The sequence below is a fragment of the Lycorma delicatula genome, chromosome 6 (assembly GCF_047948215.1).
Source record: "Lycorma delicatula isolate Av1 chromosome 6, ASM4794821v1, whole genome shotgun sequence".
In the NCBI taxonomy this organism is placed as follows: domain Eukaryota; kingdom Metazoa; phylum Arthropoda; class Insecta; order Hemiptera; family Fulgoridae; genus Lycorma; species Lycorma delicatula.
The window spans coordinates 89,831,480-89,850,109 of NC_134460.1; positions in this window are offsets into that span (position 1 = coordinate 89,831,480).

Below are 18,630 nucleotides of genomic sequence, written 5' to 3' on the forward strand. Positions count from 1 at the left end.
CAGTTACACATTCTATTTCATCTGAATACCAACAGTTTTCAGCTCATCAAGATTCCTTTGTTACTAGTGAGAGATTTTTTCTTTGATTAAACTCGATTAAGCTCAACGGAAGGTTGTTTTAGGTCTGGACTTCCTACTGAAGGTTCTTAGGTTCTGGACTTAGTTTTGGAGCCCCTACTAATTCACGACCCTTTAAAATATTAATTTAAAACATTTCTTTTTTAATTACTGAGGCAATGAACTGGAACCCCATCTTGCTGTAAAATTACTGTTGATACCATACCGATTAATCGAAGGAATAAAATAATTTTCCAGCATATTAAGGTATGAAATACTGTTAACATTTACTTAAAAAAAAGTATGGTCTTTCAGATATTTCTGTTCTCATCATCATTACATGTTGTGGATGCCATGTTATTTCCTCATAAAAGTGGATATTTTCTTTACACCAAAATCACAAATTCCGAAATGTATTACTCAGATAAATGGCTCACTCCTTGGAGAAGAAAACTGTTTTCCGCGATTGAAAATTTGGAAAACACGTAAGAAGACCTTTGTAATAAGTTTTCCTTAAAGCCATTTTCCGGTCAGAACTTTATTAACACGAGCAAGCTTAAAGAATTTTCCCAAGATTTTTTTTATGAACTGTTTGTTGAACAGGGAATATTTAGCTCCAAAGACCTTTTCCTAGTTAATTTAAGAGATCTTTAACATGATTCGTTAACAAAATAAAATTTATTTAATCGACTGGAAGGTGTCCAGTTATTATTAAATATTTCCATTTAATAATATCTGACCAGGTGGAAAAGGATTTCCTCCCATTTTCGGAGTGTTACACTACTGATCAGAATTCATTACCAAAACGCTAACGAATCTTTCTCTTATGATTTCATAGTTTTTTTATTTGCGTTTGTTCACTTATGGACCCAAACATTACGGACAAGTTATTTTTTCAGTTAAATTCTCACTTGTTTCTGCCATTTTAAAGTGTACAAATCGAGATTCACGAACACCTAAAAATAATACCAAATTCTAACAAACTTCACCTTTGTTAAATAAATGAAAACAGCTGATTAATTTTTACAGTTACCTGGTGACAAACAGTGTAACTAACCTATAATTTCAAGGAAAGAAATTTTGTGACCTGCCTGTAGTTTTAGTTTTTATTTTAATTTGCATAAGTATCCTAAATTGAATACTATTTAGTACTTCACAAAAAAATAGATTAAATATCCTACATTGGTTTGTCTTTACAAATCAATTTATAAATACCTGTTCTTTTTTTCTATATCGTTTTCGAGGTCAAATCCAATTTTCAAAACGTAACAATAACTTGTTTAAACAGTTTTCCATTGTTGCTATAAAGGCAATGTAGGATTTTATTTTTAAAATAAAATCTAACAAATTCTTCTTCTCTGTTATTCGAATTAAGGTTGCTTTGTTGCATTGATAAATTTATTTTAATAATCTTTTCTGCATTCTGTTTGTGATTTCTTAATTAAAATCAGCGAACTCAACTGTATCTTTAATAAAATTCATATCTCTGCGATAAGCTTCCTAATCAAATTCCACCGGTTACTCTAAAACCATCTTATGTTGCATGGAATGAAAATAACAATTCATTATATAGATATTAAATACTAATAACATTTCTCAGTTATATTGTATTACATACAATTAAAATGGCTACCGAATTTAAAAATTTTTAATTAATTTTTAAACGATATTGAGTTTCTTTTTTCAAGTTTTCTTCGTAAAAGTGTAAATTAATTATTTGTGAAAGAAATATATCTTCCTGAGAGTTTTAATTTAAAATTATTTACTTTCGAGTAGTTTAGATTTTTCTCGAAAATATACATCGGGGTATCAATAATTTCTTCTGTACAATAATTTTTTAAATTGTGTAAATCTTCCAACGGTATAGTTTTCAATTTTGGCTTAAAGAAAATTTACTTGTAAATTTGTTAACATTACTTATTTATTTATTACATTCACTTATTTATTACCTTTCTCCAAAATATTTATTATTTTTTTAACAATAAACTTCATTAAGTTTTTTTTTTTTTTATCTTAAACAAGGCTTTTCATAAAGATATTACAAAATTAAATTCATGCAGAAAAAATTTAGTAATATCCTTACTAAAGCATATAAAGGATTTTTATTTATTTTATAAATAATAATTATTTCATTATAAAGTTATTTACTATTCAGTATTATACAGAATCAAGTTGGCAGTGACCTAGAAACAATAGATTTGACCTTAAAATAGCTAGCGGCTGCAAGAACGTAGCTACAACGTAATACAGACTGCAATGTATTTTCTGTATCAAGATAGAATATAAACATTTATCTATTTTTAATATATTACTCCGCTTCTATATTTTATTTTAGATAAGTATGAAACATTTCACTTTTTGGGTTGTGTACTTTTTTTTAGTGCAAGATATAACAGATAGGAAAAAAGGTTTTTAATTTATTACAACTTTAGAATTGAGTCTTAGTTTACAGTTGTAATAATAAAAAAATAATTATAAATAATAATGTATTATTCAGAGATTTCTTCTTTCTTATTTTCTGAAATCTACATCAAATTATCTATGATCTTCTTTTAATACAGTAAACACCGTAAATTATTAACATAAATATAATATTAATTGTCTCTATTTAGCATAACAACTGTTTTACATAATTAAGTAGGAACTGTGCACAAAATGAGTTATTGGAACAATATTGTTGAAATTAAATTTGATATTGAGATAACTATATATAAATTATAAATGTGTATCATAAAAAAAAATAAGTAAAACACTGACTACAAACAGTTAAAATTTGTTAAAAATAATTAATTGGAGATGAATATTAACTTATTAACTTTTTAAATAAATTCAAAACAGCTTATTTAGTAGTTAAATTGTATAATGCAGCTATTTTTGCTATAACAAGCATTATCTTAATCCACTTCTCTTTACCCGCAAGTCTTTCTCTTAGAATATTTCATTTTACATTCAGCTAAACAGGTATAAATAACAGTAGAATGTGCTGTTAGAATGTTTACTGGATAAAATTATAATGCGAATAAATATTAAAAAATAATAATATCGATGTTTTTCTTTAAGAATAAATGGATCTTTTAATAATCTCAAGCAAAAGAAAGCTAAGAGCAAAAAACGTAAATAAAATCAGGAAATTACATTCTGCTTCAAGCACAAGAATTCTTTGAGTTCTAAGCTAATAAAATAGTAGATTTAAAATTAAATAAATATATATATATCCTAAACGAATTTTTTACCTTTATAAAAGCAATTTTTTATTCTGAAATTTAATATGCAAAATTTATACAGTTACATTTTATAGTTACATTTTGTATATATTTTATAATTATTTGTAAAAAAAAATAAAGTAAAATATACATGGTAGTGATGTCGGAAAAATCTAAAACTCGTCTGTAAAAAAAATATTTCAATAACACGTTCACACCCGCCCACAAAATATCTAACGATAAGGATAAATACTATAAAATAAAAGTAAATTAATTTAATTCAATATTAAACTACAATTAAATGTGAGGTGAATAAATAGGAAATTAGATTTGATCGTATTTGTGGACAGATTAGTACCCATAACACTAAAGTTTATAGGATTATGTTTGCCATTTAATAACAAAAACAAAACTTAATATTAGCCGTTAGAATGACTGAGACCTCAGATCATATAATATAATGCAAATTGACCGTTACTTTGCACAGTGATTTAATAGACAAGGAGCGTAGTTACGCTACGTAACAATCACGAAGTGTTTTAAGCTTCTTATATGCCCTATTGTGAATTCACTTCATAATAGGGTATAAAAACTCGAGAGTGATCATATTTTGTCCTAAATAATTTTTTTCATAACCTACATAATTTTTAGCGGGTTTCCCAATAATTTGTAGAAATCACTACAGAACCTGGTCAGATTTTCTAAGGGGGTGACGGAGGGAGAGAGGACCAACTTTCTTTATGTTTTCGAGTCTGCAGTACATGATTCTGAAATTTTTATATGTAAGTATATGATTTTTTTTGTCCGCTCTACCGCTCATAAATCTTAACCGATTTTGAATTAACTTGATGAAGGGATGTAAAGCTATTGGAAATAGAACCCTATTCATTTTCAAGTGAATCAGTTTGAAGTTAAAGGCAAAAAATATGTTTTTTTTTTGGTATGTTTTCAAGGTTTTCATGTTGTAACTTCTTATAGGTTAGTTATATATTATATGTTAGTTATAATTATAGTTATATGTTAGAAAGTTATAATTAGATTTTTAGTTTTTTTTCGAGCACCTGCAATCTAATCGCAAAATTTCCAAAACTTCAAGTTTGTAGCTCAAATCAGATTTTTGGAAGCACCGCCAGTTGCGAGCTGGCTTCGTAATATTTAAAATTCAAAATTTTATGTTTGAAGCCAAAAATTACAATAAAAAATCAAATTTATTATTTTCCTGTAGTAATTTATTTTTGCAATAATCGAAAATGTGATCCGTTATGAAGGAAAGGGGTTCTTCTCCAAGAAATCAGTTTTGAAGTTTTAATCATTTTTGGATCTGTTTCAGATCAATTTGAACCTTCTCTTTTTTGTAAGCGCAGCACCAAATATACGCAAATTATGAGTAACAGTATTAAAGTGTGTTGGCAAGTAGCAACTGATGCAGTCATAACTCAACAACAATGTGTAAAAGAGGAAGAAAAATACACAAATATAATGTACTTACTGGAACAAAAACAAAGTACTTACAGTATTATAAAAGAACACATTTCACTAACATAACATGAAATACAAAAAAGCATCGAAAGCTAACTATAAAAAAAACCGAAAGTAATATTATTTTTCAAAATCATTAAAGCAATGCAACATCCTTTCTTTCTTAAGTAAAACCGGAAATCCCCCCCTTCTTACGCACTTTCTGGGACTGAGTTTACAGCGGATTTTTTCGATGTAAAAAAAGACGGTATTATAAACCGCAATACCATTTTTATTTCGCTTTATTCTATTGTTTTAACTTTTTCAGTATTTCTTTATTATATTATTACACATTTCATTCTTCCTTTTCTCCGGCTATTGGATCTTATTTCGTAATTTTTTTGATTTTAGGAACCTTCCAGTTTTTGAATTTTTTTCATAAAAATTTCCCCTTTGATGATAAGACCGCTCATTATCTAGAAAGACAAAAACTTGGGCACTCAATACTTTTATTGATTATAATATTTTTCGATATAGGATTATAATATTTTTTCCAGAATAGGATTCTATTCTGCAGTACCCGTATAATAAATATATTTATTATAAAAAACCTCTTTCAGAACGCAGGAAGGCGGAGGTAGATTTCACCGGTGCTAAATAGGGAATAAAAAAGATTTCCACCTGAAAGTTAAGAAAAACTTCAAATTTACTCAATACGACAATGGTTTCATGTGAAAAGATTTTCACATATTTATCATACGAATCTCCTTATAATTTGTGCAACATTTTGGTCATCCCTTGCCGGAAGGATTGGTTATATCAAAAATTATTTCAGACAAAAGTTTTCAGTAATGTTTAGAGGACTAATTACCACTTTAAACTGATTCGTTACTGTGCCTATTAAGGGAGGTATGATTTTTTTTTGTCTTCAAACACCGTTTTTTCCACTCCCTGGGCCAATGGTTGGTGGTATCAAAAAACTTTACATAGATAGGTTTTAGGCCCTTATCCAAAAAATAGTAGAACTTTTAAACGAATTCGATATTTTACTTAATAGGAAAATTATAGCGATATTTTGGTTTTTTGAAAAAGCCCTCCCATTTCCACCTCCATGGTCCGATTTTGCCCATTAACGAACACGACCGAGATTTTGGATCGTTATATTTTATGTATCAATTTGAAACTAATTGACGCAAAATTACAACAGTTATCGTGTCCACAAGAAAGTGAAATATATATATATATATATATATATATATATATATATATATAAATTTATACACGAACTTTTGAACTGACACTGGTTTTAGGGTCTGTGGGATGTGAAACGCAAAGATATGTCTACCTGTACTTACAAGTAGACAGTTGATCAACGCGATTGAGGTTCTCTTTCGACATGATTATATTGTTGGAGAGAAATAATTGCAGAAAATATAACTAGGTTTACAATGGAGGAGCTGTCATAACTCCGTTTGATAAACCAGTGAAGAGGGTAAGGGTGGTCATTGAAGTTGCGCCGCCGACGGTTCTGGTTCTAATGAACACTGATTTGTTGCAGGGATTCCGAAAGAATGGAAGAAGTTAGTATTATTAAAAAATAAGGAAGAAGAGCGGATGATACCTCTGATTATAGGCCGATTTGCCTTATTAATTTTCTTGGAGAAGTACGATAGATAATGATATCTAGAAGACTGAAAGGGGAAATTGAGTACAGCGAGAAACTCTCAAATTGGGCAGTTTGTTTTTAGGTAAGGGAGGCCACTTCAGATGTAATAAGGAAACCAGTGAACAATGGATACGTAGTGTAACCAGACGCAAAAGATGCCTATGGTGATACTCATAGATGTTAAGAATGCATTTAATAGCGTGTCTTCCAAGACAGGTTATTCTTCATAGAAGAATTAGAGGAGAAGAGATTTAATCCTTATTTGATAAGATTGCAGCAGGAATATTTTTAAGGAGGAGAGTTTCTGCAACTGTAGAGGGCAAGGAGGTGACTGGTTTTATGGAGCGTGGTGTTCCACAAGGTTCTGTTTTGGGATTCATACTTTGGAATTTATCATATGAAGAAGTACTGAATCTCGATTGGCCGGGGAAGTGAAGCTGTCTCTTTTGTAAATTATCTATTCCTGCTTTTGACAGCAAGAGCTATAGAGGAGGTAGTACCAAAGGTGTATACGCATGGGAGTGACGTTTAGAAAGACGACTACAGTTTGCTGCGGAAAAAATTGCAATAATCTAAATGACTGGTAGGAGAATGATATAGCGGTTAAGTATTAAGGTTGGGGACCTGGAGATCCAGCAATTCTAAAGAGGGAAGTACCTTGGATTATGGCTGGGTGGGAACAAAAAAATATTCACAACGCACGTGGATGAAACCGTGAAACCTTCAGCTGAAACCTTCAGCCATAAAAACGTTAATGACAATGTGGGTGGTCCTGGAACTTTGAAGAGGAAGTTAATTACGTTTGTTATTTCTTCAGTTTTGCTGTATGCTGCGTCGATCTGGAAGAGGGTAATGGACATACAGCGCTATAGGCAGAAGTTAGAATGCCTACAGATAAAGGTAGCAATTCGGGTAGTCCAGGGCACAATACGCGGTTTCATTAGAAGCTGTGTTGATCATAACAGATAACCCACTGATGAATTTGTTTATCATGAAAAGGTCAGAGATAAATGAAGGAATAAGTACGTTGGAAGCAAGGGAGAACATGCTTAGGAGGTGGTAGCAACAAGCTAACGTCATTCCGAACAGTAGAAGCCTGATAGGACGAAATCATGGAGAGGTGGACTTTTGGATGATCCAGTGGCTTATAAATCCTGGGGCATTAAACAGTCGCGTGTTTAATAGGAGAAGGTGGCTTTCGGTTGAATTTGGCTTGATTTAGATTGACGAAGATATATTTGGTCATACTTTTTTGTATGTTCGAGAGGGCTGACAGGTAGGCCGGATAGGGAGGAATATGCTAGCCTGGAGATGGTGATGCAATTTATGTTACGTAGTGAAATAGGATAAGATGGTGTGCTAATTGGTTCAGAGCAGTCAGTCCTAGAAGCAAAGATGAAGGACGTGTAAAGTGTGGAGAAGGACTAACAGTGGACAAATAATAACTGTTGGGTAGGAGTAGAAAGGGGATAGCCTAAAGAAGGAGGTAGTTGGGTGCCCTCAGTGTCAGCTACTATGTCTATAGGTCTAGGTTCTATCTTTTTTGTTTTAATTTTTTTTTATTTTATTGTTGTTGATTTTTTTATTTGTTGATTTTTTTTTTAATGTAGATAAATTTCTGTTTTTTTGTTAGGACTCCCTGAGCTAGTCTGAAATCCTGTGTCTCAGGGGCAATACTCCCATGAGTAATACCGATGGGTGGGTATCGAAGCATGTTGTATTAAGGAGGAAGAGTTTTATTAGGTGAGAACCTGATAGTATCGTCTGTACGGAAGAGCGGTGGCTGGCAGAACTTTCCCTCGTAACGTAAAAAAGAGATAAAATATCTCACTAAAAGATCTCGGCATTATATAAAGCACACAGATTTTTACATTGTCAAGGTCCTCCATTTAGGAATCAAATACGTCTTTGAGTTTAATTTAATTCTAACCAAAATAAATTAATAAATCTTCATTTTTAAATTTAAGCTTAAGTGTACAGACGGAAAGCTTTTTCGGGAAAAACTTAATATTCAGATTGTAGCAGTGAGAAACCTTACTAATTTAACTCAATTTATATAAATGCAATTAAATTAGTAAGTAATAATTAGATTTATACTATATTAAGACGTATTGAATAGCCTGTACAGGTGTATAATTAGTTTTTTCAGTACTTCAATAAAGTGTTTCTACATAATGCAGCGGCTGCGTAAATGTTTAGCTAATAAACAATAACTAATACTTCTTAATAATATTCATGTGCTATTGTAGAGTAAAAAATAAAGACGGCCGCCATTTTGAAATTTACTTATTTCTTTGGCTATTTTATTTAAAGGATATACCAGATTTTACTAATATAACTTAATTCGTTCAGTAGACATAGATTTCTATTTAAAAAACAGAAAATGGCGGAATTAAAAGGGAGATAAAAGAACAATTTCAAGCCTGTGTTACAAGAGTTTAATATTTTTACTGTACTGATATTAGAAAAACACTACAAAAATATTGGAGAATTGAATAGCTTTTTTTAAACATTTTATGCATTCTGCAAATAAATAAAAAAAAAAAAATATATAAAAGCGGAAAAGTTAAAAATAAACCTAAAAAACATTTCATACGGTAGCTGACGCTGTCTTTAACACTGCTAGTTTAAAATGAACTCATTTCTTCCCTTTGCTGTAGTTTGATTGTTTTTCCTGTTCCAGTACTCTAAAATTGAAGAGAGATGTTCATCTCAATCTACTTCATTTTGATTGCCTGTTCGATTCATACCCGATAATTGGATGAAACGATACTGACTGTAATATTTATAGAACATCAAAGTTGAACTATATTTTGATTTCTATCTCTTAGTTGTGTTTGACATTCTAAATTATAATTCTGCTTTGAATACGATGCATACAGTAGGTTTTTATAAAAAAAAAAAGATCATTATTAGTAACAATATTATCATCATTGTTATCATTAATATTTATCTCTTTTGTAGAAATTTATGATCATAATTTAAAGTTTCTTGTTTAAGCATTTTAAGACACATGTTTATATGAACTTTTTCATTTTTTCACGAGTAGAATATATAATGAAAGTCCCGAGAGAACTTCGTGGTATCCTTGTATAAATAATAAATATATATATACACTATAATATATACATATATATAATAATAATAATATAATAATAATATATACACTAGCATAGTATATATATTTTATATACTAGCATTCCCGTCGTGGCTTTGTCCGCATTATATGGTTACTTGCGTTTCCCGTCAAGGGATATTTAACCGATAAGGACTCAGACCCCTGGACCCCTCTATGTTCATTAAACTCATCCTTGTGGGCATAATAAAGGCCTGTTCAATTTATAAAAACTATCAGAGTATTGTAATTTCTTCAGAGCAATAGTTTGGTCAGTGCAAGACCCATTAATTGGTTATTAGATTTCCCGTCGCGGCTTCGCTCGTAAAATACATAGCCAGAATTACAAATATAAGTTTCGCAATATTACCAAATCTCATAAAGATTGAATCAATAGCGGTAGTATAAAACTGAAAAAATGTAAAAAACAGTTTATATTTTTTTTTTACTCCTTAAAATTCTTAATTCAAAAAACCCGGAATTGGTATTATATTTATCTGAAGAGTGTTTGCAAGCTCAAATCGAGTGAATATGTCGTTTAGTATAGTAGGAAATAGGAAAAAAATTCAATCATTATTCGAAATATTTTACCTTTCTTCTCCCTCTTTAAGTTAAATTTCAAAAGATCTAGTGATTAGTTTTTAGATATTCATATGAAGATTACACAGGCCAAAAAGTATCTTCATTTGTTACCGAGAAATTAAAAAAACAAAAAATGTATATCTCATTTTTACTCCATTTTAACCTTTTAAAGTTGAAATTTAAAAGAATCTTTTTTAGTGTGTGCTTTACAGTAAAAAGAAAGTGTATACAAATTTTCATTAATTTATAGTTTTACATAATTTTACCTGAGGGCTGATTATGAATGACTCAAGATTTTTTATATGTATAAAATTATATTTATATATATATATATATATAAAATTTATTTATTTACATAATTTTCTTGAAATGATTTATAATGTTTTCAGTATTATGTTTAGAAATAAATAAATGAATTGTAAATTTTCTTTTTGAAATACATTTATATTGGCAACTCTTAAATAAATATCAAAGAAGGTTTTTTTAATTTAATATTTTTACATGAACAAAACATTTTGTTTCAGAAATGGAATAAAGGATTTACATTGGATTGTACTATAGAGGCAATCGAGGAGTAAAAATGGAAAAATAGTTCAGGTAATCGCATTTAAATATTATTATTCTACGCAACATTAAGTACTTATTTTCTAGTTTAATATAATATTAGAAAAGCGCTTTTAGGGTAGAATATATTGATTTCTTACTTGTGTTTAATTTAGTGGTTTTATTTTTCCTTCATCGCGATTCTGATCACTTAATATGAGTTTTATCTTTATCAGAAAACTTTGACGTTGCAATATTTGTTTAAAACAGTAGTGTACTTTATAAAGGTAAACGTTCTTTAGTAACAAAACTGAAACAATAAATTCTTTCTTTTATTTAGGTTTTGTGTAATTATGGAATTTAAATTTCATAATTAATGTAATTTTAAAAATTTTATTATGCATTAATTTTGAAAATTATTTATTTTATAACCATGGAACTTGTAAGTTATTTTCTCTTGGGTAAATTTATTAAAATATTTAAGAAAATCAAAAAATTTTATTGACCTAAATTATATATATGTATAAATATATAAAAGTTAAATGAAAGTATAAAAGAAGTCTTAAATGACATAATATTAATTTTACATAATATTAATTTTATTAAATTCATATCATAAAAATATAATAAAATAAATATAAAAATAAACTAAATAAAATTATCCATTTCTTTTACTATCAGGAAAGGACATTATAGTGTATGCTACAAAAAAATGTGGTTGCATTAAACTACTAAATCTTTCTCAGAAGAAAGCAATTGTTTAATAATAATGTCGTAAATATTAATGTGAGGATCAAAGGTTTTTTCTTTAAACGAGTATCATATTTTCTGGAGGACCTGCGAAGTGCCTAATAATGTTGGCCAAGTAAGATGGAAGTTCCTTTAATATTATCGATTTAAAAAAAAAAGAAAGTGGTTTGAAGTAATTTGCAGCTTTCCTTAAGTACTCTACTTGGACCAGTCTTAAGTGCTCTACACAGGCGTTGTACTCTACTAGGCTTGTCCGTAAGTGGCATCTTATATGAATCTATTCTTCGGGTAGCGATTCTAGTAGCTAGGTTTTAATAATTCTTCTTTTCACCATTAAATAAATTTTTTCTGTAAAAATATTACACCAAAAAGGTTTATCCAGCTTATATTTCTAAAAAAAGACAGCTGATATAAAGCCCTTTAAATTGACAATGGTTTTTTTTTATTAACTGCTAAAAATTACGTACAACTTTTAGTAACGAAAAAAATAATAAATATATTAAAATTTAATTAAAAAAACTGGAACCGTTTTTGGAAATCTGAAAAATATTAGCGTATCTACACATTAACATAAAACTGAAAGTGGCTTTTGCGTTCAGCTTACAGAAAACGTTTATTTATGTTCTTGGGTGAAAAGTTGAAATTCTCGGTGAGGTAATATGTCATTCATGAAGTTTCTTAAGAACCACAACTGTGTTTTGTCATGCTTACTTTTTCTTTTTTCTGTTTAGCCTCCAGAATCACCGTAAGGTATTACTTAAGAGGGTGAACGAGGATGATATGTATGAATGTAAATGAAATGTAGTCTTGTACAATCTTAGGTCGACCATTTCTGAGATGTGTGTTTCAATTGAAATCCAACCACCAAGGATCCACGAGTATTCAAATCTGTATAAAAGTAACTGCCTTTTACTAGGATTTAAATCTTAGAACTCTCGACTTCGAAATCAGGTGATTTGCGATGACGAGTTCACCACTAGACCAACCCGGTTGGTTTTGTCATGCTTACTTTCTTTTTACCTGTTTAGCATGCGGGAATTACCGTTCAGGTATTACTTCAGAAGATGAATGAGGATGATGTGTATGAGTGTAAATGAAGTGTAGTCTTGTACAATCTCAAATCAACCATTCCTGAGATGTGTAATTAATTGAAACCCAACCACCAAAGAACACCGGTATCCACGATCTAGTATTCAAATCCTTATAAAAGTTCTTTAGAATACACTGTTGCATATCAGCTTAACAAGTCTATCGAAATGAAGCCCAAAATACATCTTTACTTTGATTATCACGACGACTGGTTGTATAATGAGAATTATTTCTCTTAGATAAAGTAACTGATTAATAACACCTCTCACTTGTTTTACATGTGTCACAGCTGTAAACAATAATGGAACAGTAATTGTAAAGCTACAAATAAATTTCCTCTTCTCTTGAAACCATTTCGTTACATTCACTGTTTTCTCTCAATACTGGAATTTACATATGAGTACAGTAAAGATTGCGAGTCTGTGTTAGTTTAAAATGAAATTTATGATGTAGAGTGAATGGATTTGCGCTATTAAAATTTTAATAATAATAATAATGAAATTTTTATAACAATGGATTATCTATATATATAAAAATGTTATGTTCGTTTGTGTACGGCTTCAAAAACTCAAAATGTTCTGCACCGGTTGAGCTCAAATTTTAGCACGATATATAACCCGCATCAAAGATTGTTTTCATCTTTGAGTGAATTATAACTTTCATAAAATTACTTTTAATACGCGAAACCCTTTGCAATGATTGAACATTAACTTAAACCTCTTCAAAAATGATTCCTTTTGAACTAAGCCACATTTTGATATCATTGTTTTTCTATAACACGGCTGGTATTCTTTTCGTTTAATGATAAGAAGCGTTGTCGAAGACAATAACCGAATTCTCTTCCAAAGGACATAATACACCGCTAAACTATTTCTAAATAATTCAAATTCGTGGAATTTTTTTACGAATCGCGTTTTTATCAAAATCTCACATTTTTCTCAATTGACCTGCGGGGATTTGTTTTCTTTGGAGACCGTAATTCATTAGTAGAATCTTACTCGAGAATCACGTTGTACACTGAAGCAGCACAACTTCTAGTTACGTTAGCAGTTTATTAATATCTGAAATCAACGCCGTTTGATTATTCTGTAATTTGTAAGCATTACTCTGCTTTCGTAAGCATTTAAAATGATGTGTTTTTCGCACGAATTAAGGGTTGTTTTTCGCAGCCCACAAATCTTTATATATAAAAATGTTAAGTTCGTTTGTGTACGCTTCAAAAACTCAAAATGTTCTGCACCGATTAAGCTCAAATTTTAGCACAATATATAACCCGCATCAAAGATTGTTTTTATCTATTTTCCGCATCAGTCACATACCCGCGACCGCGAGAAAACAGTTTTTTAACGGTCAGCTGTGTACCAGTGACCGAGCCATCTGCCGGAAGCGAGGAGAACACTCGCCATAATAGCTAACGACAACCGCAGTCACATGTGAAACAATACCTATTCCCAATTACATTGTTTATTAACAACAAAAAAAACGTATCCACTTGCATCTGATTCAGATTATTATACAATCTGAATTAAATATTCACTTTAATCGAGGTACTTTTGTGTGATCGTGTTGGGATTGAGCTGCGCCTTTCACTAAGCTCTGAATTTATTAGAAAACGACAAACAGTGGGGTATATGTATTAATGACGCGTGCAACACTGCACAAACCAAATTCACGAATTATTCGCAATTATATTGACCGCTTGCGTCTCTTTATCTCCCTCAGAGTTATGGGAAAGATATCGATCGCATATGGTTGAAGATATTTTGCATAGAGTACGCCTAGAAAATACCAATATGACCATGGAATTTACAGAAGGCATTTACAACGAAGCATTGATAAATATTGAAGACAAGTGGCATTTACGAACAGAAAGGCATTTATGATCGCATAATGCAAATGATAAATGACGGAGTTGGGGGAACCTTCTTCTTGGATGCGCCAAGAGGGACTGGGAAAACATTCCTCATTAGATTGATTCTAGCAACGGTTTGATAAAAAAATGACTATTATCCTGTTGCGGAATATTAATCATCCAAAACTCTGCAACGGCACGCGACTTGCAGTTAAGAAATTGATGAATAACGTAGTGGAAGCAACGATTTTAACGGGGCCTTTCAAAGGTGAAGATTTCCTCATTCCTCGAATACTCATAATCCCGACCGATACACCATTTTAATTTAAAAGATTGCAATTCCCAATTCGATTGGCATTTGCAATCACAATCAATAAAGCTCAAGGTCAATCTTTAGAATTGTGTGGTTTAGATTTAGATGCGGATTGCTTCTCACATGGGCAACTGTATGTTGTGGGTTCCCGAGTCGGCAAACCAGATAGCCTTTATATCTACGCAGACAGTGGAAAAACAAAAAATATTCTATATCCACAAGTATTGCAAAATTAAACTTCTATGAAAGGTATGCTTTGTTTTGTTTCTCATTTCTCATCCATGCAACCAAAATATGCCACAGCGAAGCGTGGCGGGTAGAGCTAGTTTTATAATAATATTAGATATAATGTACTTCATATTTTAAATACTCTCTCCGTGAAGTTGAAAAATTGTGTAAGGAAGTTTTTTTAAAACAACTTTATTTTCCATATGTACTTGACTCGTCGAAAATCTTGTATTGATGTCAGACGTAAAAACGAAATTTTTGCGTTCATTTGAAATGGCAGAAAAATCGAAAATGTAAGCTTTCATTCATCTCTCTCCGTTGTTTTACTGTTTATTTTATATTAGCTTCGTGTTGCAGACGGCTCTTTTTTTGTACCTTTAACTCAAGCCCGTGGGTCTGCCCAGTTTGTTCCACTCGGCTTTCTAAATTTTTTCAGGGAAAGAATGTTTCTGCCATTATAAAATGTCTTGATCATAATTACTGAGAACTAAATTATTCTATTGAGAGTAAGGATACGTTCGACAAAGATGATCAAATCACCCACAATTATGGTCTGTAATCCGCATCTAATTAATATATATTGTTTACAGATCGACGATTAAGGAATTAGTAGTTTTGGCAGTTATTTCTATACTACAGATAATTTCATGAGAATACTACGTATTCTTAGAATGTCATGACATTCTAAAATTCTTTTTATATATAACTTAATAGAATAAAGTTTAGAGAGTTTACTGGACAACAACAGATACTGTTATGCAAAATTCAAGGAAATCTTTAATACAGAATTTTTTAATTTCACGGATTAAATATATAAAATGTGTGGTATATTATATATGACACTATTATAATACAACTCTGAAGGAATATGTAAAATTAATTAAGAAACTTCAGTTTAATAATAAATTAGTATGTATATATAAAATTTTGAACCAAAATCTTTATTAACATCTGAAAATACGTGGTAAATAATTGATATTTTTTTAATTTTTTTTTTTCTAATGTTTACGTTGTAATCTGTTCAAGTAGTCAACAATAAGCAACCCCTCCACGGTCCAGTGAGATGAGTATGACATTTATGGCATTAAATGAGATAATCTTGTCCAGTCTCCGGTCGATCATTCCTGAGATGTAAGGTGGATTGAACCCTAGCCCCCAAATTACACCGGTATCCATTGTCTAGTATTCATATCCGTATAAAAAAAAGTAACTATTACTAGGATTTGAACCTCAGAAGCTTCGTATTCAAAAATCAGCTGTTAAACAACTAATATTTTATCTATAAAAACAAAAATTTCCACTGCTACGTCAATTGATTTTTCTTTTCTTTATGAACGTACAAAATTCTTTCTACAACTGTTCTTGAAAATTTGTATATTTTTATGAATGTATATATTAAGTAAAAGAAAAGGAAACTTATATTTGAAGGAAATTTGCAAAAAAAGCCTTTTCATCACTTCATTAGCTTACATTACATACATTATCAATTCTCATAAAATAATATTATTCATACAGTTACAGTAGAAATTTCAGTAATCTGTGGTATTTATTAATAATGAAAGACATTAGTATTTTATGATTCATAAAGCATCTATATTTCAATGTACATGTTTCTTGGTTGTACGTTCCTACTTATTTTTGTCTTAAATTATTTTTATTTTCTTTAACATTTAACACGTTAACATTTAATATTTGTTTTTTATTTATTACACTGATAAGGAAGAGATATAGTTTGTTACATAATAAATTATTTAATTCTTAAGATTATTTTTGAGCTAATGTCTTAAGGATTTTCTTTTTTATAATCACAATGAAAATCATAAATTTTTTTGAACTCATATAAAAATGGAGAATGATAAATAGATTATTGAAATAAATCTAAAAACAATAAAAAATAAAACCGTTTAAAAATATAAATTATTTAAAATGCGAAATTAGATATCTTTGCGATTTGTTAAAAATCATCATCAGTAGTATTTAAGAGAGTATATATATATATATATATATATATATATATATACTAGTATATTCGTCACGGCTTCTTTCTTTCTTTGGGTTACATGCGTTTCCTGTCTCGATCAATTTTTCTTTTATTTAAAAAAATTGTTTTATGTATCTGGTTTTTTAGTCAAGTAACCAGAGGCAGGAGCAGCCAGTCGCACAAACAATAACAGCGGCAGTAGCTGTTTTGGTTTAGTCACCGCGCTGTACAACGTCGCACCCCTTAAAAATTTGAAATTAAAAAAATCGAAAATCGATTTTAAATATTTATCTGAAGAGTGTTTTCAAGCCAAAATCCATTGAATATCTCGTTTGGTATAATGGGATATAGGGAAAATTTGCAATCATTCTTCAGAGATTTTTTTTTCTTTCTTCATTCCTTTCAAGGTCGAATTTCAGAAAATCTAGAAATTTGTTTTTAGATATTTACATGAAAATTACGCACTCCAAAAGTCAAAGTGATACTTTCATTTGTTTCCGAAAAATTAAAAAAATAGCTGGTTTTCAAACATATTCAAAAATCCATTTTATTTTTTTATCATATAATTTCGAAAAATGTAAAAAATTTTATTTCGATATTCATACGAAGATTATACGTAACGAAAATCAAGTTGATAACGTCAACTTTACCGAGAAATGAAAAAAAAAGTAAATTTCATTGTTACTCTATTTTAACGCTTTAAACTCAGAATTTAAAACATCCTTTCTTAATGTGCACTTACCAAAGAAGAAGGTTCCATCAATTTATTTTCAGTAGTTTTACCTGGGCGTTGAAGAATCAGTCAGTCAGGACAAGTTGCTTTATAGATATGTATGTATATAAAACAATATATCGTGAGTGATTCGTAATGAACGCCCAGCAAAAACTACTGAAGATAGATTGATAAGAATTTGTGTACACTTTCTTCTTTACCGTGAAAGTACACACTAAGAAAAGATTCTTTGAAATCCCGAGTTTTAAGGGTTAAAAATAGAAAAATAAGAGATTTACTATTTTTTTATTTTTCGGTATAATAATGAAGATATTACCTGATTTTTGGTGTGTAATTTCCATGTAAATATCTAAAAACTAATTTCTAGATTTTTGTAAATTCCGAGTTTAAATGATTAAAATAGATTTAAGATTTAATTTTTTTTAGAAACCCGGATATTTTTTGGAATTTCTCGGGAGGCCTCGAGGAGCCCCTGAGTTGGCTCCGGGATTCGCCTGGGCTGACCTGAGCCCTGGGGGTCCAGATTCTGGCTAGACGGGCAGGCTAGCCAGAATTACGTTACTTATCGTAATGGATATTTATATTATCCATTAGAAATGAGTTAGCAAATATTGTATAACACAGTTAACCATAGTTTAAAAGGCCAATAAATGTTTTATTAGTATTAAAAAAATATCCTATTTTCCGTGTTAAATTAATGACATAATTACAATATTTACAACGATTATATTACAGGATTTTATTAAATAACATTCACGAATTTTCCTTTTTAATACGAATTAGATGATGTTTGGTATTTTTTTTTTTTAATTAGAATTATAATAGCTTAATTTTTTAATAACCAAACTGTAAACAAATTTTACAATTAATCCAGTATAATCTTGTATATAATCCTATAATAATCCTGTATAATGTATCTTGTATACTGTTGAACTTCTACTTAGATAGGTTCTTTACAGATATTATATTTCATGTTGATGATATCAAATAACATAATACATTATATGAACTTATTGATTATATATGTGTTACCTTAGAAACGGAATTTATTTCTGTTGAG